The following is a 24,264-nucleotide window of genomic DNA, read 5'->3' on the forward strand; positions in this document are numbered from 1 at the left end:
AGGCCATTGTTCATTTCTGCATCTCTCAAATATTAGTAATGTTATATGTAATAAAATATTTGTTTTTTGAAACTACATGCGTTAGGGGAAAGTGTGCATAAACACGAACATATTCGTTGAAAATAATATACAAGAAAAATGTTGTATTCGAGGAAATTGCTCACAGATATGTATACGTCAGTCAAAACTCCATATGAAAATGTGTTTATTCAGAGAAATTCACATTTTCTTTGCATAACAATTTTTTCCAGCTGGCTGAATTTAAACAATTAAAACTGAAGGTCTCTGCTTCCGGTGCTTGTTTTTCAGCTTATCATTATATGTTTTGATGCTTTCAAATCACTTTGAGACTTCTGTTAAATGCAGTTCAAAACTAATGATGATGATAACAACAACAACAACAACAACAACAACTGGAGGGCCACAGATTCCCTAGCCATGTCTGAGAGAATCCTGGGAGCGAGTGAAAAACTTCTTTCCAATCCAGAGAATGTCTAAGCAGCTACTTTTATAGTAGCTCATGACTGTTGGGTCTACCAGATATGTTTTCTGTGAAAACAAGGAAGTAGACAACCCTGCTGATTTTTCTCTGCTCCTGCCAGGATCAAGTGTTATTATGGGAAGAGGCCACTTTGTGCCAGTGAAAGGGGCAGAAGAGCGCAGAGGAATTGCAAGAAGCGATTCCTGACTCCGGGAAGCAACAGAAAACTCTTGTCGTATGCTCACACGCCTGTATCTCTGAAGATGGAACAATATCTGCCAGTGCATGTTTGCTGGAGACAGAGAATAATTGAGAGCTTTAATTGAAGGAGCCCCATCCCTGCCCCCCTTTTATAAACTTGCAGGATAAAGGGAATGAATCATCTGAAAACAGATGAGTATCATCACATTCTTATTACCCACTGCTATGTGGTCCAGGAGTGGTCACATGTTAATTATAGGTCTTTAGCAACAGCACCCTAGGCAATTTGCCCAACTGATTTCCTTGCCACATTAATAGCCCAAGGACAAGACTGTACAGAACGCTATTAACCATTTCACAACCTAGACATTTCCACGACATTCCTATTTTGCAAGGACTAAGAAGCAAACCCCATATTCTTTTCATGCTTTTTTAAAAAATAAATGATGTAAAGGCATCAGTTGGTGGCAATTAATCAATGGGCGCACTGATCACAATTTTAAAATATCACCGTGTTTTATTCCAAAATCAGATTGAAATTGTAATTCTGGGCAAACGTACATGGAAGGAGCATGACTTTTCAGTAAGCATGCATGCAATTTGCGTTGTATTCCTGCAATCCTATGCAGCAAGTAGCTAAGAATAGGTGCCAGTAGAATCAGGGGGGCGTATCTTGCGCAATTGTGGATATAGGAGAGGTAAAGGACCCCTGGATGGTTAAGTCTAGTCAAAGGTGACTATGGGGTGAGACACTCATCTCACTTTCAGGCCGAGGGAGCCGGCGTTTGTCCACAGACAGCTTTCTGCTTCATGAGGCGAGCAGGACTAAACCGCTTCTGGCACTGTGAAGGAAACCAGAGCGCACGGAAAAGCCATTTACCTTCCAGCTGTAGTGGTACCAATTTATCTACTTGCACTGGTATGCTTTCGAACTACTAGGTTGGCAGGAGCTGGGACAGAACAACGGGAGCTCACTCTGTTGCGGGTATTCGAGCCGCTGTTCTTCTGATTGGCAAGCCCAAGAGGCTCAGTGGTTTAGACCACAGCGCCACCCGCGTCCCTATAGGATAGGACAGCACACAGGCAGTGCTATTAAGTAAGGTTGTGAGAGTCCTTGAATCTGGAGATTTCTGTGACTATTAATCAGATGGCTCTCTACGTGTAAAATGCAGTGAGTGGCATAATAGATCCTTTCACCAAAGCACAAGGGTCAAGGCAGCAAATGGCATGGCACGAATATGTCCATTTTGGTTTCTCATTGTTTTTCAGTCTTAAATTCAGTCCCCTCCCCTTTTCTGGATCAGTATACAATTTTTCAAAAAAAGTATGAAGGTTCATCTGGATCGCTCCTACTATATCTATTTTTGCATCTAATTTTGCCTAAGATGCACATTTTACTAGCAATTTCCTCTAAAACAACACATTTGGGTCTGTTGTTTTCACTTAAACTGAAGCTTTTGGGGGCAAATATATTTCCCCTAATATATGCTATTTTGCATACATTTTTTGGTTGGAGATGTGCGTTGTCAAATTTTGGGAAACACATTTTTTCCCCAGAGGATCACTATGCTTCAGTTTGTATAGTGGTTCAGGAGATAGAAATTAAGTCATTTTGCATTAAAATATGGACCAAATGAAATTCTCATCGCAAACCTAATGTTTACACGGGCTTGCGGAAGTGTCCAGGGCATGTACATATTTAAAAGCTATAGGCCCCGCTGACCATTAGGTCCAGTCGTGACCGACTCTGGGGTTGCAGCGCTCATCTCGCTTTATTGGCCGAGGTACAGTTTCCGGGTCATGTGGCCAGCATGACTAAGCTGCTTCTGGCGAACCAGAGCAGAGCACGGAAACGCCATTTACCTTCCCGTCAGAGTGGTACCTATTTATCTACTTGCACTTTTTGGCATGCTTTCGAACTGCTAGGTTGGCAGGAGCAGGGACCGAGCAACGGGAGCTCACCCCATAGCGGGGATTCGAACCACCAACCTTCTGATCGGCAAGCCCTAGGCTCTGTGGTTTAACCCACAGCGCCACCCATGTCCCCCATACTTATTTTAGGGAATCCAAAATGCACAAGGGTAGATTATCAGCATTTCAGGTTTGAAAGATATTTGGTGGTGGGATGGGGAAGAGGTCTATATTTGGTGATCTGAAAGAACTAATTGGAATATGAGCTCAGATCTACTTTGCATAAAGCTCAGTTTTATTTCAAAGGAAGGTGTTTTTGAGATTTGAGCAGATATTCCCTCACTTTTAAATCTATCAAACAAAGGAGAGAAAGAAAAACTAGGCTTGGAACAGAAATAAAAACTTGCACCCCAGACAAGAACACTTTGAGAGAAAGTATATTTGCGCTGCAGTTAAACGAATCGCTAAGTGTGAAAGGTCATCATATTATGAGATTCAAACAAAGGAAATGGACAAATTTAAACAAGCCAGAAACCAACAGTGGGAGGATCATTTATAGTTGGGGACAGAGCTGGCTGCGTTAGAAACCTCACGGGGGCTGTAAATGCAGGGTTGACTGCTCTGTGGTTTTACATTTGCTGAATCAGCTCTGTCAGTCAAATCTTCTTGTTGTTCATGTTGCTGTTGTTCACTTTTACTTGAAAAGCAGATTGGGGGGGAATCTCCAACAATTGATACTCTTTTGTTTCATCTACTGAGTCAACTCAATGCTTTACATCACCTGACAATCTCATGCCGGCCCATTACTGACCAAATGCTGCGGATGAACGACAAGGGAAGGTTGCCAACGCAACTGGAGGTGGGCAGGGCCAGTCACCCCCTCCCCAGTCATGGCAGAACATGGCAGCCTTCCTGGATCCAGAGCGACTGCACCATGCAGCAACGGACGCCCACCCAGAGCAATTAATTCAAACCTGGCTTGTGAGGTCCCTTGATGCAGCTCTTATTACTACTATGTTGTTGTTGTTATTTAGATTTGCCTTGAGAGAGTCTTTAATCCTCTTTTGTTGACCACCGGCATTACGCTTTCCATTTTTAAGTTCAGAACAGAGTGGTTGCTTTGGAAGACGGTAATCAGGCATCCACACAACATGACCAGTCCAACGAAGTTGATGTTGAAGAATCATTGTTTCACACCAACAACTGGGAAACACTGGACTACGAGCGCTCCAGTAGGAGAACAGCTTTTCCCAAAGGTATCATGGACTTTGAAGACGCTCAAACTCAGGACGAAAGGGAGAAACGTGCTAAGAGGAAGGCACGCTTGGCAATCAACGTGATCAACTTCCGCCCGGAAACCTATGTCCCCACTGTGGAAGGACATGTGGATCCAGAATTGGCATTCACAGTCACTTACGGACTCACTGTTAAAACCATATTCATGGAATACAATCTTACTCAGCTACAAGTGATCACCAAAGAAGAAGATTATTCTTATTATTCTTATCCTTATTATTTAATAATAATGGTGTGTTTATGTAGAAAACATAAACAACTATAACAAAATGTTACTTGTAGGGCTCACAGCCAGAAGGGGGAAAAGAACAAATTTAAATTCCCAGTACAGTGGTACCTCTAGTTGTGGACACGATCCGTTCCGGGGTGCCGTTCGCACCCTGAAAAGTCTGCAACTAGAGCAGCGCTTCTGCGCATGCACACACGGTGAAACCCGGAAGTATACACTTCCGCGTTCACAAGCCGAAAAGACGCAACATAAACCTAACGCTACATGAACCTAATGCAACACGAGGTACGACTGTACCCCATAGTATTAAAACAATAACAAATAAGATAAAAGTAAACAAACAAAAGCTACAGAGCTAAAACAATGCTAATGATTTAGATGGCTTGAGTAAATAATAGATTGCTGCCCGGCATCATTAAAATGCATCAGTGTAGGTACTAGGTGGGCCTCTCTAGGGAAGGCATTCTACACCTCAGGTGCCAGCACTGTGAAGGCCCTTTCAGTCATCGCCACCTACCTACAGCCAGATTGCTGGGCAGGAAGACTCAAAGAAAGGCCTCAGATGATCTTAAGGTCTGGTCAGGAATATGTGGGAAGAGGTAATCTTTAAAATACCAACATCTAAAACTGAAGGGCCTTATAGGCCTTATAGACAGCACTTTGCATGCAGCTGAGGAAGCGACTGAGAACCACTAAAGGCGACAAAGTACTGCTGAAATATGTTCATAAAGTCCAATCCTAGTTAGCAAAGCTTGCACCCTATTCTAGGCCAACTGAATTTTGTGGACCATTTTTGAAGGCAGTACAAAAAAAAAGGGATGCGGGTGGCTCTGTGGGTTAAACCACAGAGCATAGGACTTGCCGATCAGAAGGTCGGTGGTTCGAATCCCCATGACAGGGTGAGCTCCCGTTGCTCGGTCCCTGCTCCTGCCAACCTAGCAATTCGAAAGCACTTTTACACCTTTACAATGTACCCATGTACAACGTGTTACAGTAATCCAAATGAGAGATTACCAAATCGTGGATCACTGGGGAAAGGTTGTTGTTGTTGTTGTTGTGTGCACACACAAAATTCTCTGCTTTGGGATTATAAATGGGTGAAAAAACTATACATAGTTATACTGGTCTCCTTCCATAAATCCCCTAAGAAGCATGAATGACCATCTTCCTTTTCCTGCAATCCCACCCTTAGTTTCTGATGCTAAGCTCCAAACACACAGTCTATTCAGATATTTCCCCATCCTGCAATTCCTGAAGAATGAAAGGGACTCTGGAGAAGATGGAGATAAGAAGCTCCCATTCCCCACCCTCTCCCTAAAGCCCCAGCTCCTCTCCTATAGCATATCCCTTTAAGATTTCTTCATGTGATGGAGACAATGTCCGAGAAGTCCTCCCTCTCTTGGAATTTCCGAACATCATCTCTGAGAAAGAAGGTGCGATGTGGAGCCCATAAAGAAGAATCCTAAGCTTTCCCACTTCCCCCTAACACATAGCTGTCAACTTACAGATTTGAAAATAAGGGACCAGCAGCCTCGAAAATAAGGGATCAGCAGCCAAAATAAGGGATTTTAGTCAACCAGCTGAAATACGAAGTTAAAAGGGACCAGATAATTTTGGAGAGCAGCACCAGTTTTTAGCCCTTCATTTCCAGAGGTTGCTGCTCAAGACACCAGCTGATGAAACACTGCAATTAAATAACTACAAGCAGCAACCACTTTTCGCGCAAAACGAAGTCCAAGCTACGAAGATGCTGCTGCAGTTCTGTATCTTTTCTCTCGTGCTCCATCTGCAGCTCTCAGTTCCATCAGGTGGGACGGGAGGAAGGGGGGGGGGAAATAGCGCCCAAAGTAAACCCGCAGATCAGACCATCTATGCTAGTCTACCACTACAAATCTATGGGGAAAGCCCTTGCGGTCCTTCCTCTGCTTTCCCCCTCTATGGTTAGCCCTTGGAACACCTGCCCACACCTCCGCCTCCTCCTCTCTCTCTGAACTGCTTTCTCTATGGTTGCCCTCGCTCTCCTCTCAAGGCTCCTCAGCAATTCATAGGCTGCGCCAGGCTGCCCATCTCATCTGGGTCCTTTGGCGGCGCAGCCACAGTACGGCCTAGTGGGAGCGGCGGGCAGAGGGGAGGCCCCAGGCAGAGACGCTCAGTTTGGCGGCCGCAAGGAGGATGGCGGCAGAAGGGCCCGAGGCTCCCGCCAATCCTGGTGGGGAGGGGCTCCTGGGGGCTGAGGCTGGTGAGAGGAGGCCGGGGGGGTGCAGGCAGCCAAGCAACACAGTTGGAGCCTCCCTCCTCCCTGGCTGGCAGGGAGGGAGGGAGGGAGGGAGAGGAGCTGCTTCCTTTGAAACTTAAGGAACATCATCAATAAGGGACAGCAGCGGGACACAGCGCTGGGATAAGGGACCCGCCAAATAAGGGACAGTTGACAGCTATGCCCTAACAGCCTGTGCCCCATATTTCTCATCGCTGCCGTTCGCTCTCACATCTAGTGAGGGAAAATGCCGCTTGCGTAAATTTCGGATCTAGGAGGACTTGAATATTTCGCAGTTGAGAAGGGATGTCGCTCATTGTGAGAGGCTCAGCCTTGCATGCAGAAGGTTCAAAGACCAACATCTCCAGCTACAGCAAGGGAAGACACTCTGTCTGAAACCCTGGAAAGCTGCTATGGGTCAGTGCAGTCAATGCTAAACATTTAGTCTTTATTAGCATTTTTATGTAGTACTTTTCAATTTTGTGTACTTTCAACCCAGCCATGAATAATTAAATGCTCCATGCACTAGCAATAACCGAAGAGACCTGCAGTTTGAAGGGAGTATCCAGTTAGAGATCTAAACTTCTTAAGATCAGTACAAAAATGTTACAAATAAAAAGTCACAATATGAAATAGCAGCTCCATGTAATGTTCAAGTTTTACTCAAAGTGACAGTTCAGTTTGATTCGTTCTTTGATGCCTCATCAAAGTTCTCCACAAGATCTGGAACTTCATCGTCATCTTCCTCACCAGCAGCAAGAGGTGCTTCTCTGTCCACAGGTTGTTTGGGCAGAGCCTCTGCTAGTCTCCTCAAGCTGGTCAGACCGTCAGCACCAAGCTGGTTTAAAATGCTAGGCAACATTTCAGTCAGCTGCTTTGTCTCAGCATGGCCTGTGATTGTGAAAGTGTTAGCTGCTAAAGATGCTTGAACTTTAGGGTTGTTGAAGTGGATGGCAGTGCCCTGGTTGGTAAACATGTTTACCTCTTCAATACCAGAGATGTTATTTACTCCAAGTTTCTTTAATGAAAACTGAAGCTTCCCAGTAGTGATGTATGGAGGTGAGAGCTGGACCATAAAGAAGGCTGATCACCAAAGAATTGATGCTTTTGAATTCTGGTGCTGGAGGAGACTCTTGAGAGTCCCATGGACTCTCCATTCTGAAGGAAATCAGCCCTGAGTGCTCACTGGAAAGACAGATCCTGAAGCTGAAGCTCCAATACTTTGGCCACCTCATGAGAAGAGAAGAATCCCTGGAAAAAACCCTGATGTTGGGAAAGATGGAGGGCACAAGGAGAAGGGGACGACAGAGGATGAGATGGTTGGATAATGTTCTCGAAGCTACCAGCATGAGTTTGACCAAACTGCGGGAGGCAGTGGAAGACAGGAGTGCCTGGCGTGCTCTGGTCCAGGGGGTCACGAAGAGTCGGACATGACTAAACGACTAAACAACAACAACGAAGCTTCTTGTCATCTGCTCTTGCTGTTCTGTGAACCACCTTCTTCTTTCTATGGGCAGTACCCTTTCACCGCTGCGCACTTGAGCTTGCAGCTTAGCTAGTTTTTCTTGATTCATGATAGTTTCTTTCATCTGCGGCCGCTGCTCCCACCTTCAGCGCCTCCACGCCTACCTATCTCCCTTTCCCCCCAGTGCAGGCTATGCTAAGACCAATGGTGCGATTCAGCAGAAGGCAGCTTTCTATGTTCCTTCATAGACCAAATAATTGTTTGAGAGGCTGAGGCTGCATGACCTAAAAGTTCAGGGATCAGCATATGTACATGCAAGGGAAATGGAGTTCTGTCCCATCTCTTTATGAGCTAGCCAACCGTTTCCAAGGAGGAGTCCAGCTTTCTCCATGTAATCTCCAGCGTTCAACTTACAGCCACCTCAGCACTTATGTCTGCAAATACTTTCACCTGATAGTCCCGGGGGAAGATAGAAGGAAGGGGAGGGGGCGTGGGGAGGGGAGGGGAGGGCCGCTGCTCCATAGAGACAGGCCAGGGTTTTTCAAATAGTTCTGCTAATTTCACAAAGATGCGTGATAATGTCCCCCATATGGCTTTCTGCTTTTTAACAACGAGAAATTGAACCCACATTTTGGAGACACAAGTTTTGCTGATAGACAGCTGATAGTAACTATTGGCCCTTTGGTTTTAATTATTCTAAAAACAGCCTAGGGATCATTTACCCAGAGTTAATGGCCTTTTTAAGGAGCAAGATAAGTCCACAGATGTGACAGGGAGCAGCATGTGGGTCAAAGCTACTGCTGAGGTTAGAACTGGGAGTTGTCAGACATCCCAGAACCAGCCTGTACAGTACAGGAATGTGTCCTTCCAGGGTCTGAACGAACTTTTCGTCCTCAACATTGCCTATGGCTGGATCCAGACTTAGTCATGTTCAGGGGAGACTGATGGAAGTCAAGGGGGCTTTATTGAGTCATGACTGACTTAAGTCCCACTGATCTCAACAGGTCTGCTCTAAGCACAACTATGCCTGGATCCAAATCTGTGTAGAACATTCTATAAAATCCTCTTGGGGTGCCTACACTGCGCTGATTTAATGTTCCTCCCTGTTCATTCCACGTCCATCCATTTCCTACCTGTTCCACCAGATCAGATCCTCAATTCTGGATCACATATGCAGCAAGCTAAAAGTGGACAGGACTTCTACAGCTTGAATACAGGTGCTTAACACTCACCTGAGATCTGTACAGAAATTGTTCTTTGGAAACCTGGCAACCTCAGCCGATTGAACTACACAGCCCAGATCCTGTCCATATTTACTCAGAAGTAACCCCTGTTGATGGCAATGTGGGTTAAACCACAGAGCCTAAGATTTGCCGATCAGAAGGTCGGCAGTTCGAATCCCCACGACAGGGTGAGGTCCCGTTGCTCGGTCCCTGCTCCTGCCAACCTAGCAGTTCGAAAGCACGCCAAAGTGCAAGTAGATAAATAGGTACCGCTGCGCCGGGAAGGTAAACGGTGTTTCCGTGCGCTGCTCTGGTTCACCAGAAGCAGCTTAGTGATACTGGCCACATGATCCGGAAGCTGTACACCAGCTCCCTCGGCCAATAAAGCGAGATGAGCGCCGCAACCCCAGAGTCGGTCACAACTGGACCTAATGGTCAGGGGTCCCTTTACCTTTACCTAACCCCTCTTGAGTTTTGACAGGCTTACTCCCTGGGGGGAAATGCAAAGGACTGGGATAATAATAATAATACTGTAATAATAATATTTTTTTATTTATACCCCGCCCATCTGCCTGGGCTTCCCCAGCCACTCTGGGCAGCTTCCAACAAAATATAAAAATAACGTAATACATCAAACATTAAAAGCTTCCCTAAACAGGGCTGCCTTCAGATGTCTTCTAAAAGTCTGGTAGTTGTTGTTCTCTTTGACATCTGGTGGGAGGGCGTTCCACAGGGCGGGCGCCACTACCGAGAAGGCCCTCTGCCTGGTTCCCTATAACCTCACTTCTCGCAGTGAGGGAACTGCCAGAAGGCCCTCGGGTGGAGACACTCCTTCGTTTGGATACAAAAATGTCGACGCTACATTCAGACAATCCTGTGATGTTGTTGTCGCCTCTTCTAATGGTGAACTCAGGTGGGGAGTGTCAGTGGGGCCAAAAGAGTGCCACTGGGAAAGAAGAGGTGAGGTCTTGACATACTCCAGTATAAGATTAAAAATAAAAATTCAAGGCAGGCCATGCTCTTTATCCACAAGCCAGTGGCGTAGCGTGGATTGCCAGTACCCAGAGCCATGCAGAGGGTGGGAGGAAGGGAAACAGACAAGGTATGCATGGGCATTCAATGACCTGAGGCATCTTCGTCACCCAGGAGATCTATGTAAACAAATAGCCAAAGCAAAATAAATGGCTCCAATATCAGGATAAGCAACAGCCTAAAAGACACTTCAGAAGCATCTAAAGATGTGGAAATAGCCACTATCTGCAGTGGCTTTTACAAAAATGATTAGGCCAATTCATGGAGGACTGGCCAATTGTCAACTATTAGCCTTGAAGGCTAAATGGCGACTTCCATGTTCAGATACCATATTCCAGAGATGGGAAACTTGTGGCCCTCTAAATGTTTCCGGACTCCAGCTCCCATCACTCCCAGCCAGTATGACCAATGGGAGCTGGAGTCTATCAACACCTGAAAGGCCCAAAGGGTTGCCTAGGCCTACCACACACCTCTCAGGGTTGGATATTTGGAACAAAATGAAGACATAGGCTGCACATGATGTTGACTGACTGCCGGCCCTTCCATTAGGCAGAGTGAAACAGAGTGTGCCCCACAGTTTGTCCTCAAACCCCTAAAATAGCCTGAAGCCTCTCACTGCCTTGGGTTGGTGCCTATCACATTGCCAGAGTTGGTAACAAGATTCAGCAGCCAGTCACTCGACTGCTTCTGCATGTGGGACACACACCATCTTGTCCTTTGCCTCAGGCAACGAAATGTCTTGGGTTGGGCCTGGACTGCTGTGAGGGGGGAAGCCGGAATACTAAAGGAGAGAAAGAGAATGGAATATCCAGGAAGAAGGTATGGCTAGCCAGTGGCGTAGCGTGGGTTGTCAGCACCCAGGGCAAGGCAAGTAATTTGCGCCCCCTAACCCATGGATTTGCGCCCCCTAACCCTAACCCCAGATGTTGCGCCCAGTGCGGCCGCCGCCCCTGCACCCCCCACGCTACGCCACTGTGGCTGGCTACTCTGAATGGGAGCCTTCCGCACCGCAACACCTCGTTGCAGTCCCCACTTCTAAACTTGACGACAGCAACTCCTCCTTTGCAGGAAGGGTGACGAGAGGCGACCGGCGTATTCTTGCGGCTTCTCCGCAGAGGAAATCTCCCTTCTGCGAGGGATGAGCCTATCAATTTTGCAGAGCTTTTCAGCCCATTATCACATTACAGGTAGACAGTTGTCACAAGGCATTAGGCTTAAATGACTTTGACAGCATAACTGCGGGCTAGCTCCAGGCTTGGCAGCCTGCGGAACACCTGCAGCTCACAATGCGCGGCAACCACAAGGCCAGGCCAGGGTGTTCCGCCCAGAGGCAGAGAGGGATGGCATCACCGGGAAGAGCTGCCCTCAGCTGACAGCCAACATCACAAGACGCCTCTTTAACACACACACACACACACACACACAGAGAGAGAGAGAGAGAGAGAGACCTTGACCAGACATTGGTCCAGAACGTATATCAGACCAGCACCGGCCATATTTAATAAAGAGAGACCTCTTTATGGCATTTCTTGATAAAAACACTCATCAGAAAAAACAAGAACATGACTTTTCCCATGAGGAAGAATGGAATCTCAGACTGTCCTTATTTTCCAGAAACAGTCCCAGATTTACAAAACCTGTCCTGGTTTCTGATCTGATACCAGATTGTCCCGCTTTTCCATAGGATGTCCCTATTTTCATCAGAGAAATGTTGGAGGGCATGGAGTTATGCGACCCCTGAGCCAAGGAGATAAGTACCGTATTTTTTTCCCTCCTAAAAAGTAAGGGAAAATGTGTGTGCGTCTTATGGAGCGAATGCAGGCTGCGCAGCTATCCCAGAAGCCAGAACAGCAAGAGGGATTGCTGCTTTCACTGCGCAGCGATCCCTCTTGTTGATCTGGCTTCTGAGATTCAGAATATTTTTTTTCTTGTTTTCCTCCTCCAAAAACTAGGTGCGTCTTATGGTCTGGTGCGTCTTATAGAGCGAAAAATATGGTAACTAAACAACCTTTGGAAGATATCTGAAGGCAGCCCTCTATGAGGATGTTTTTAATGTTTAATGGGTGGCACTGGGGTCTAAACCACTGAAGAAAAGAAGAACAGTCTGGATTTGATATCCCGCTTTATCACTACCCGAAGGAGTCTCAAAGCAGATACTGAGCCTAGGGCTTGCCGATCAGAAGGTCGGCAGTTCAAATCCCCGTGACGGGGTGAGCTCCCGTTGCTCGGTCCCTGCTCCTGCCAACCTAGCAGTTCGAAAGCACATCAAAGTGCAAGTAGATAAATAGGTACTGCTCGGGTGGGAAGGTAAACTGCGTTTCCGTGCGCTGCTCTGGTTCACCAGAAGTGGCTTAGTCGTGCTGGCTACATGACCCGGAAGCTGTACGGAGGCTCCCTCGGCAAATAAAGCGAGATGAGTGCTGCAACCCCAGAGTCGTTCGCAACTGAACCTAAGGGTCAGGGGTCCTTGACCTTTACCTTTATGTTTTCATATATGTTGGAAGTCGCCAGGAGTGGCTGGGGAAACCCAGTCAGATGGGCAGGGTATTATTATTATTATTATTATTATTATTATTATTATTATTGAATAGGATGTCCCTCTTTTCATAGTAGGAACATCAGAGGGTATGGAATCTGCCTTAAACGAAATCAGACCATTTGGTTCACCCTACTAAGTACTGTGTCTTTGGTTGGAACTTCCATTTCTGTGCATATAGAATCCTAGCCACTGTCGTTACATACCTAAAGATTGATTCTATATTTATTTATGCACTCACACACTCAAAACCAAGATGAGTTGTGCACTGCCATTTTTTAAAGCCAGAATTCTAGCTGCTAGGACAAGGATGGCACAGCCCGAGCAGTGGAAGCAGGAAATTCAGGGCAAGCAATACAGAAATGTGGAATCTTCACCAAGTGCCTTATGGACCACAGCTGCCTAATGTCAGTGAGTGAGTCCACCATACAGAACAGGCAGCTACCACTACTGCATTTAAGTTCAGAAGGATGGTCACTAAGTGGGTCTTTTCAAAGGCAGGAGAACACAATGTGAAGAACGCTGCGTCACAACCAGGGGCACCATCTCTGGGTGGCCCTGGGGGCCCAAGCACCCACAATAGTTTTGTTGTGGGTGCTCAGCACCCACACCACAGGGCCCCCAACGCAACATCTGGTGCCTCGTGAAGCACCGGAAGTCACGTCCAAGACCTCAGAACCTGACTTCAGGACCTCACGTCACAACGTGTTGGCAAGTTTGCACCCCCAATCACAACGGTTCGGTGGCCTTTTGCCTCAATCCTCTGAAATACGCGACTGAGCAAACGATGCCAATTCCAGATGAAACGGCAGAACAGCCCACGATCAGCGAAGAAAAGCTAAGTCAGTAATAACTAATTTATATCCTGCTCTTCTACGACAGTACTCATAGCAGCTTACATTAAAAAAAAAACCCACATCAAATACAATAATAAAAATGCAATTAAAAACTAAGCAATTAGAAACAATACCATTAAAGGACTAAGAGCAGCAATTAAAAACACACACGCCTCTTAAAGGCTGGAACAGACCTGCAGCAGCAGCAAAATATTTTTTTTTTCTTCAAAACAAAGACTGGGGGGAGGGGGATGCTTGCCAAAACAAATTCATTTTTTGATGCTGATCAAAGGAGCTTGAAAAGGGGGAGGCCTGGAAGGGCGTTCTGGAGATTAGGCACCCCCAATGGAAAAACCTTGCCCTGAATGTCTCAAAATGGCACGGAGAGGAAGTCTTCCAAATCTGGACTTGGAGTCCAGTATGGCAGTAAGCAGGGACGCGGGTGGCGCTGTGGGTAAAAGCCTCAGCGCCTAGGGCTTGCCGATCAAAAGGTCAGCGGTTCGAATCCCTGCGGCGGGGTGCGCTCCCGCTGCTCGGTCCCACCGCCTGCCAACCTAGCAGTTCGAAAGCACCTCCGGGTGCAAGTAGATAAATAGGGACCGCTTACCAGCGGGAAGGTAAACGGCATTTCCGTGTGCGGCTCTGGCTCGCCAGATGCAGCTTTGTCACGCTGGCCACGTGACCCGGAAGTGTCTCCGGACAGCGCTGGCCCCTGGCCTCTTGAGTGAGATGGGCGCACAACCCCAGAGTCTGTCAAGACTGGCCTGTACAGGCAGGGGTACCTTTACCTTTACCTTTATGGCAGTAAGCAGTCCTTGAGAAAGCAAGTTTTCGAAATGTGATCTAATGTAGAGTGTTACAGAGGCAGGACTAGCCTCAACCAGAAGTCCAGCATTTCACACATTTCCAAGACGGGCTAGGCAGCATCCTCACGTTTGACTTTCAGGCATCATTTGACAACCTTTCTATGCAGAAAGGCCTATGCAGCTGTTTAAATAATAATAATAATTAGAATTAGAATTTTGAATTAGAATTTTGAATTAGAATTAGAATTAGAATTAGAATTAGAATTAGAATTAGAATTAGAATTTATATACCACCCTATAAGGTAAGAGGGAAATGGGTGGCACTGTGGTCTAAACCACAGAGCCTAGGGCTTGCCAATCAGAAGGTCGGCGGTTCAAATCCCCGCGATGGGGTGAGCTCCCGTTGCTCTGTCCCTGCTCCTGCCAACCTAGCAGTTCGAAAGCACCTCAAAGTGCAAGTAGATAAATAGGTACCACTCCGGCAGGAAGGTAAACGGAGTTTTCGTGCAACTATGGGGTTGTGGCGCTCATCTTGCTTTCAGGCCGAGGGAGCCGGCTTTTGTCCACAGTCAGCTTTCTGGGTCATGTGGCCAGCAGGACTAAACCGCTTCTGGCACAACAGAAACCAGAGCACATTTACCTTCCCGCCGCAGTACCTATTTATCTACTTGCACTGGCGTGCTTTCAAACTGCTAAGTTGGCAGGAACTGGGACCGAGCAACGCAAGTTCACCCCGTCACAGGGATTTGAACTGCCGACCTTCTGATCGGCAAGCCCAAGAGGCTCTGTGGTTTAGACCACAGAGCCACCCGCGTCTATACCCACAAGTCTCAGGGCAGTTCATTGTGTAGCCAGCCATTTTAATTATTGTTCTCTACTGCTTTACTTTTTATGTTGCTGTACACTGCCCTGATGTTTTGTTAGAGAGCAACAGCTAAATCCTTCTATCCATAGAAATAAATACATGAATAAATGGCCAAGGGTACAAATCATAAATCAAAATATCGGAATACAGGACGCTGCTGTATGAACTGAAATTGGGCATGGGAGATGTTTCCCAGGCCCCCGCTCTACAGGTTCTAATTTTTTTTTGTTTATTTAGATATTTCTATACTACCCTGCACCAAAAATGGTTACAAGGAGGGGTGTTTGGGGGGGGGCAAGGTAATATAAAAACACAATATATAATAAACTGAAATGTCAGAAAGAATTCTCACAAATAGCAGAATTGACAGCATCGTGCGAAGGAATTCAGGCATCAGCCCCTAAAAACCTAAACAAATGGATGTTGGTGGTTGCTTTTAGTCTGGCATATAAAAGAATATAAAGTTGGGGTGAGACACACTTCGGTGGGGAGGTAATTCCACCAGAAAAATCAGAAAGAAAACAGTTATTTCCTCGAGCCAATCCAGGAAGCTGAGAAAATTAGGATGAGAACACCTGCTTATTTGCAAAGCACCTTTGAACTCTGGGGACACAGTAATGGCCCTGGCACTGAGGTGAGAGCTACATTCTTTGGGATCTGTTGTCCTTCTTGTAGTCCCCATTGGTTCAAACTAGAAAACAGGAGGTTGGATGAGAGAGGGCATGATTTAAAGCCTGTCCTTTGAGGTGGGCTTTTAAGAGCCCAGGAAATTTATTTCCGAGATAGCTTTAAGACCAAGTCCTGTAACGTGTACACACAGCTGAAATTGCCCTGTTGGTATTAGTCTGTAATTTAGCGACTGGTATGTGATCATAACCTTGGGACACGGGTGGCGCTGTGGGTTAAACCACAGAGCCTAGGACTTGCCAATCAGAAGGTCGGCAGTTCGAATCCCCATGACGGGGTGAGCTTCCGTTGCTCGGTCCCTGCTCCTGCCACCCTAGCAGTTCGAAAGCACTTCAAAGTACAAGTAGATAAATAGGTACAGCTCCGGCGGGAAGGTAAACGGTGTTTCCGTGCACTGCTCTGATTCACCAGAAGTGGCTTAGTCATGCTGGCCACATGACCTGGAAGCTGTACGCCGGCTCCCTTGGCCAGTAAAGCGAGATGAGCGCCGCAACCCCAGAGTCGTCCATGACTGGACCTAATGGTCCCTTTACCTTTACCTTAAGGAAAAGTGGGATGTTCTGGGATCAAATCAGAAACTGGGACGACTTCTCTAAATCACGGACACCCCTGGAAAATAGGGACAGTTGGAGAGTCTATAAGAGGTATGGATTGCCTCTGGCTCATTCCTAGGCATGTGACCACCTCTCCATACACAGACCTGGAAAGATGGTCATGAGAGAATGAAGACCCCACCTTTTAGTTTACCACAGCCGATGTCCTGGCATTTAGTTGACAGATACCCAAAGCTTTTTCACACAGGATTAAAGAGCCTAGCTTTTATTGACCTCCCTGTCAAACGGGCCCCCACTGTCACAGGCCTTTACCCCCACTAAACCCAGGGTTTTCTGGGCTCGTTTGCCCCACATTTGCATGGCAGAAGCTCTTTTACAAAGAGACCACCAGCAACAAATGTCATTGCTGGTTCAGAGCTCGGTTTGAAGGTATTTAGATAGAACAATAATTGCCCAGGGATGTGGTTTGCGCTGAAACGAACTAAAGACTGTGTTTATATGTCCCAAATTCCTAGTGACGCTAATAATTGCAACCTCCGGCTCAATAAAATGCACAAATAATGTTACTGAAATCTTTCCAATCAAAAGGTATTATTTTGGGTTTAAAAACAGATGCAGCACTCAGTATTTAGAAGAAAGACGACTGGGCGGGTCTACCTCTATTTCAAGAGAGAACCCAAAAATACTGGAAATTTGGTCAAGTACCTCTCTCTTTTTATAGCCTTTTTATTGCAGGGTTATTATAATCTTCAAACGTCCTTTTTCCCCCCCCTAATCAGCTAACACACTCCAGTTTCTGATCAAACTCTGCTGAAAGCAAGCAAATTAAAGCACAGAGAATATCAAGACAATTCCCTTCATCCTAAAGTTTTTGGGTCCATATCCTAGTAGAATGTTCTGAGCCTGGAAAAGATGACTGCCAACTTCAGTGTATCACGTGATTCTTTCCTGCTTCCACGAGGCAAGGGGAGGCAACCGCCTCAGGCGGCAGGGTCTACAGATCCTGCCTCCAAGGAACGCATTGCCTGCTGGTGCTTCTGCTGATGCCCCAATGGCAGCAAAGTTGGCAGTCTCCTCGGCAGCCCCTGCCCCAATTCTGCCTCGACAGCGACCCCTTGGCAGAGAGGAAGCACCACTGGTCTCCTGCCACACCTAGTGAGGATATGGCAGGGGTTGCCATTTGGGGTCTCTTAGGCTCTTAGGAGGTCTGTCCGGAGATCGAAACAGGTCGCTGTGAGAAGCATCGCTGTGCGCAGGCGGTGATTGCCCGCTTCCGCGCATGCACAAACAGCGGCAAACCCACCGGTTACTTCCTGGTTTGCCCCAGTTGTGACTCGGAACAACTGTAAGAAGAGACAGTGGTAAGTAAAGGTTCGACTGTAGTCACAAAGTATATACATGTGGAGATAATCCCAGTGTCCTCTGTTGGCTGAGAACCAACAGAGCAATTCTAGCTAAAAGCTGCTTCTCCAATGCAAAGGAAGTATGTCCCAGCCAGGTGAAAATAGGAAGTTTTCGACTGGCTGGACCAAACATTCCCCTGCATGTCCACTCTAGGAAAACAAGGAATGTTGTACTTGACTGCTACTTATGTATCGCATCCCACAGTTCTGCGATGTTTCCCCAGCATTACTGAATTATTGCCTCAAATAGGAACACAGGAAGCTGTCATTGGTCTATTTGTTCAGCGTTCTCAGTGGTTCTCCAGGGTTTTGGGCAGAGCCTACTCCCAGCCTACCTGGGGATGCCGGGATCGGGACCTTGTGCCTACAAAGCAGATGCTCGACCGCTGAACCATAGCCATTCAGCCTTCCGCTGGAGCTCAACAAATGGGAGACAAAACAAAACAAAAAAACACATCCAGAACATTTGTGGAATGGAAAGTTAACAGGATTTCAGCAGGAGGCCACTTGGCGTGTACTGATTGGAAGTAGCGTTTCCGTCCCAAAGCTTTTCCAGGCACAAACAATATTTGAAAGTGAGATTGCATTGCATGGAGCCACACCTGAGCAGAGGCAGATTTAGGGGAGCACATTTGATTAGCCCTCACTGGGCACTGAGCCAAGAGGGTGCCTGTTATGTACTGAGTTGAATAGGATCCAAAATGCAGCAGTCTGATTGGTCCTAGAACAATGCAGCAGTATGATTGGTCTGCAGGAGCCACCCAATCCAGCTCCAGATGGAAGTGAATGCACAACCTGATTGGCCTACAGGAGAATTCCGGAATTAGCCAATCACGTGCGGCCCATTGTGTAAATAATGTATATAAAGCAGATACTTTGGGGAAACTTCCATTCCTCCTCACCACTATGAGCTGAATAAAGAGCATGAAATCCACTCCTGACCCTGAGTATATTTCAGTGCCACAGGAAGTGCCACAACAATGACTTAGGATGGAAGGCAAGAAACAGTGGGCGCCGAATTTTGGTGTCACACAGGGTGCCCCTGAATTTTAAAAGCCCAAAGCCTGTCACTACATGGATTATTATTATTATTTATACCCCGCCCATCTGGCTGGGTTTCCCCAGCCACTCTGGGCGGCTTCCAACAAAATATTAAAATACAATAATCCATCATATATTAAAAGCTTCCCTAAACAGGGCTGCCTTCAGATGTCTTTAAAAAATCAGATGGTTGTTTATTTCCTTGACATCTGATGGGAGGGCGTTCCACAGGGCGGGCGCCACTACCAAGAAGGCCCTCTGCCTGGTTCCCTTTACCTTCACTTCTCGCAGTGAGGGAACTGCCAGAAGGCCCTCGACGCTGGACCTCAGTGTCCAGGCTGAACAATGAGGGTGGAGATGATCCTTTGTGCACAAAGGAAGGTAAGTCTGGAAGAGCCCATAGTATGAGAGGGCAAAAAAGGGAAGGGAAGAGAAGGCGTCTAGAGGCTCTGGACAAGGAAAGGAAGTAGGGGGAAGTTAGGGAAGGGAGGTAAATAGGTCATAAGGTTACCAGACATCCCCGTTTCCTGGGGACAGTCCCCGGATTTACAAATCAGTTCCCATACAAAATCCATTGAAGTTGAAAAGTGTCCCTGGATTCATTGAAAAAAATCTGGTAACCTTAAAATAGGATCAGGGTGAGGGATGGAGTAAAAGGTAAAGGGAGCCCTGACCATTAGGTCCAGTCGTGACCGACTCTGGGGTTGCGGCGCTCATCTCACTTTATTGGCCGAGGGAGCTGGCGTACAGCTTCCGGGTCATGTGGCCAGCATGACTAAGCCACTTCTGGCGAACCAGAGCAACGCACAGAAAGGCCGTTTACCTTCCCGCCAGAGCAGTACCTATTTATCTACTTGCACTTTGACATGCTTTTGCACTGGTAGGTTGGCAGGAGCAGGGACCGAGCAACGGGAGCTCACCCCGTCGCGGGATTCAAACCGCCGACCTTCTGATCGGCAAGTCCTAGGCTCTGTGGGATGGAGTGGAGCCCCCCAAATGCTGCTGCTTCCCTTTCCATCCTAGTGCTCCCTCCCTTTCCATTTTTGTGGGCCCCAACTTGTTTGTTCTAAATTAAAATCAACATTGCCTTCAAGTTAAACAGTAGTCGGATCTTGTTATTGCACTTAATAGGCATCACATCTGGAAAACGTTTATTGGTGTATATATACTCAAGCATTAGATCCTCCCCCCTCCCTCCAATATGAAGTCAGGTTCATTTTTCAATCTTTGGTCATTTTAGATAAATGTGACTTAAACCCAGATTTATCTGGCTTAGTCTACGTTTTATATTTCTGATCTCACAGCTGTCAGCTAATAATTCAAGGCAGAGCGATTTTCGTTCCGTGCTCATTATGAAACTCAGCTTTAAAAAAATACTTCGTCATTACCTATTGGAGCACAAGCACAGCTAAAAAACAATTACCTTCCGTTAAGTTAGCAACGAACATTTTGGGCTGAGGAAATAAACAAGTAGGGCTAGTTGCTGTCTTTCGAAGTTTCTTCTGAGCCAAGAGTTGATGTTTTGATGAGCAAAGAGTTAACTGTTCCACATCAAGTATATGAGCATTCATAGAACTGCTGTACAAATCTATTTCTATCAAAACTCTTTTTAAAAAAAAAATCTAAGGCGGCAGTGCTTGCAAATCTTATGCATGTTTTCTCAGAAGTAAACTCAGAAGTTTACTCAGGTAAACTGAGAACAGGATGTTGGATAGATGGGTCTTTGGTTTCATCCAGCAGGGCTTTTCTTAAGAAAAGTTAAGACCTGCTTCATTCAACGATAGTGTCCTTTAATTTTTACATTCCTTGGTTTTCCCTTTTTAAATATCAAAAACACATTAGAGGGGGAAATGGCCCCTGCCCAGAATACCTGAAGGAGCGTCTCCACCCCCCATCGTTCACCTCCGAGGGCCTTCTGGTGGTTCCCTCCCTGCGAGAAGTGAGGTTGCAGAGAACCAGGCAGAGGGCCTTCTCAGTGGTGGCGCCCACCCTGTGGAACGCCCTCCCATCAGATGTCAAGGAAATAAACAACTACCTGACTTTTAGAAGACATCTGAAAGCAGCCCTGTTTGAAGTTTCATTTTGTTTTTAGTGTTCTGTTGGGAGCTGCCCAGAGTGGCTGGGGAAACCCAGATGGGCGGGGTATAAATAATAAAATTATTATTGTAATTACCAGAAGATTGTAAAAATTAAAGTACATTGTCCTCAGATGCAAGACTGCATGTGTCTGTGAATGGATGTTCAATGGAGGAATCCAGCTCAAATAATGCCAGTTCTGGAATTCTTCAACCTAGGTCCAAATGTGGAAAACTTCCAGTCGGAATCTATGGAACAATAGGAAGTCACCCTAACCCACACCACGGTTCCATTTACCTCTATGTTGTCTGCACGGACTGCCAGCAGCTGCCCAAGGTTTCAGATACAGTGGTACCTCTGGATGTGAACGGGATCCGTTCCGGAGCCCCGTTCGCATTCTGAGTAGAACGTAACACGCAACTGCACGTCTGCGCATGCGCGGGTCGTGTTTCACCGCTTCCGCGTGTGATGTCATTTTGAGCGTCTGCACATGCGCGAGCGGCGAAACCCGGAAGTAACGTGCTCCGTTACTTCCGGGTTGCCGTGGAGCGCAACCCAAAAATGCTTAACCTGAAGCTACTTCAACCGAGGTATGACTGTACATGACTTGCCCAGGGCTACCTGCAGGTGCCAGGGTCGGAACCCGAGTTCTGAGGAGTCCAGCCTGAGGACTCGTACAGCTGAAGGGGTATTTGAACTATCCCTTAAGTCTCATTAGCCACACTGAAACCTGGAAGCCCAGTTGTCAAAGTTGATAATTGGGGTCAAAGACCCCCGCAGATGTCACCATCAGAGCTCCTGTTTCAACTCCCGCCTCGAAATTTATCCCCCTCAACCCTGCCCCTTTGGAAACCGTAATGAAAGCAGACTTTGCCATGTGCTGATTGAAACCGAACGATCCGTTGCTTTACAATCGGTGCTTCACCTCCTTGACCCCCCCCCCCCACAATGGCATTTCTGCTCTTATGACCAGGCATAAACCTATCCCTCAACATGGTGGCTTCTGAAGTCAAGGCAGAGTCGCTGTCAGTTTCCCCACTGACTCGGGTAGAACAGTAATATGGATTTATAGCAGTACCGATGGCAGGAAAGCACAACTCGCTCAGAGGTCAAGTACCTTTTAAGTGACTTGGGAAAAAATCAGTATTCTTGTATGCAAAAGGCAACTGGGGAGGAGGACAATGGCGAGGTGCTTTAAGTATAAACAAATGCACAGCTTTGCTGAAACACACTTCCTCCTGGCTGCGCATTTTATCGATGTGCCCTTTTCCTTGAGGGTGCCTATATCGCATCCATGTTCCATTATGTTCTGAGGCGGTTTTTACCAGCCAAGAAGATGAGGCAAAGCGGCCAACTCGGGCAGCTGGCTTTGGGCGCTGCTATAGAAAGCAGACTGGGATGAACTCTATCTTGAATGCGGCATAATCTACCAAGAGGATCTCCTGAACAATCTTGGTTAAATGAGAGCAAGATGTTCGAGGTCTTAGCATTGCGTGGCCATTCATTTTCAGCTGAGAGAAAAGGCAAAGAAGAGCCGAAGGGGTAGAAGTGTATGAAATTATGCAGGGAAAGTGGGTAGGGGAAAGTTTTTCTCCCTTTCGCAGAACCCTAGAATTCCTGGACGTCCAACGAAGCTGAATGTCAGAAGGTTCACGACAAATAAAGTACTTCCTCACACATGGGCCCAGTTTAACTGCAGAATTTGTGCCCACAAGAGGCAGTGATAGCCACTAACTTGGATGGCTTTAAAATTATCATTATCATCATCATCATCATCATCATCATCATCATCATTATTACTGAAGAGTAGGTGGGTTGCCACGAGGCAAGACACAGTTATTACAGCAAGAACCTTTGTTGAACTAACAGAACTAGACCACAGGGGCAAAGCAACTGCTTTTATACATTTCTAAAGGCCTGAGCCACTCCCACCCCCAACATGATTGGCTGTCTAAACTTCCAAGCTGCCAATCACGGCTCAGAGTTCAAGGGCCAATGGCAGAGGCCCAAATCCTGAAATGTTCTGTGATTGGATATCATGTATCAAATCAGAACACAGGGCCCCAGAATCCTCAGTCCAGACTTATGCTCGGGCAAACACAGACCACTGAATACATAATAATAGTAATTATTTTATTTATATGCAGCGCATCTGACTAGGTTTGCCCCAGTCACTCTCGGCGACTCCCAACAAAATATTAAAACACAATAAAACATCAGCCATTAAAAACTTCTCTGAACACTCAGGACTGCCTTCAGGTGTCTCTTAAAGGTTATATAGCTACTCATCTCCTTGACATCGTTTGGGAGGGCATTCTACAGGATGGGTGCCACCACCGAGAAGGCCCTCTGCCTGGCTCCCCATAGCCTCACTTCTCGCAGTGACGGAACTGCCAGAAGGCTTTCAGTGCTGGACCTCAGAGCGATGGAGTGGATACGCTCCTTCGGGTATAGAGGGTCGAGACTGTTTAATAAGAATTAAAAAGAGGATCAGACATAGGAGGCTAAGTAGACACCATGCTTCTGAATATCAGTTGCTGGAAACCGCAAGAGAGAATGCTATTGTGCTGAGGTCATTTTCATGTGCTTTCTATGGGCAGCTGGTTGCTCACTGTGAGGCCAGGATGCTGAGATGGGTGAGCCATTGCTTGATCCAGCGTGCTCTTCTTGTGTTCTTATTCATATGGGAGGGGGGACCTTTTTTATCTTCCAACCCAGGAACCAAAGATTCATGGGAGAAAGCTACATTACACCCGAATAATTGCAGCTACTTGTATGTATTTGGAAGTTTCTCCTCAAGTATACATGAGGTGTGGGGCGCAGGTGGCGCTGTGGGTTAAACCACAGAGCCTAGGACTTGGCGATCAGAAGGTCGGTGGTTCGAATCCCTGCAACAGGGTGAGCTCCCGTTGCTCGGTCCCTGCTCCTGCCAACCTAGCAGTTCGAAAGCATGTCAAAGTGCAAGTAAATAAATAGGTACCGCTCTGGCAGGAAGATAAACAGCGTTTCCGTGTGCTGCTCTGGTTCGCCAGAAGCGGCTTAGTCATGCTGGCCACATGACCTGGAAGCTGTACGCCGGCCTATAGAGCGAGATGAGCGCCGCAACCCCAGAGTCGGTCACGACTGGACCTAATGATCAGGGGTCCCTTTACCTTTACCTATACATGAGGTAACATTTCAGTTCAGGGCAGTGGAGGAGGGGAATGAGTAAGCAGCAGAGAAAAGGTGGAGGGGGCAGGAGAGGAGATAATGGCAGTGACCTACTAGGAGTTAAGAAAATAAAGTTTGCTGTTCTGAGCCTTTCTGTTTCATCCCCCATTTTAGAAATCAGCCAAAAGACGATCACGACCATTGTGTAACCATCTGAG

The 24,264-nt window shown here is 46.8% G+C and overlaps 1 pseudogene across 1 annotated transcript; it reads right to left on the minus strand.

Annotated features, from left to right (window-relative positions):
• Positions 1–6,825: 6,825 nt before the first annotated feature.
• Positions 6,826–7,406, minus strand: LOC307221365 (transcription factor BTF3 pseudogene; annotated as a pseudogene). Its single transcript has one exon. The product of its transcript is annotated as a transcription factor BTF3 pseudogene (transcript).
• Positions 7,407–24,264: the final 16,858 nt, after the last annotated feature.

The sequence above is a fragment of the Podarcis cretensis genome (genome assembly GCF_951804945.1).
Source record: "Podarcis cretensis genome assembly, chromosome: 1".
Taxonomy (NCBI): domain Eukaryota; kingdom Metazoa; phylum Chordata; class Lepidosauria; order Squamata; family Lacertidae; genus Podarcis; species Podarcis cretensis.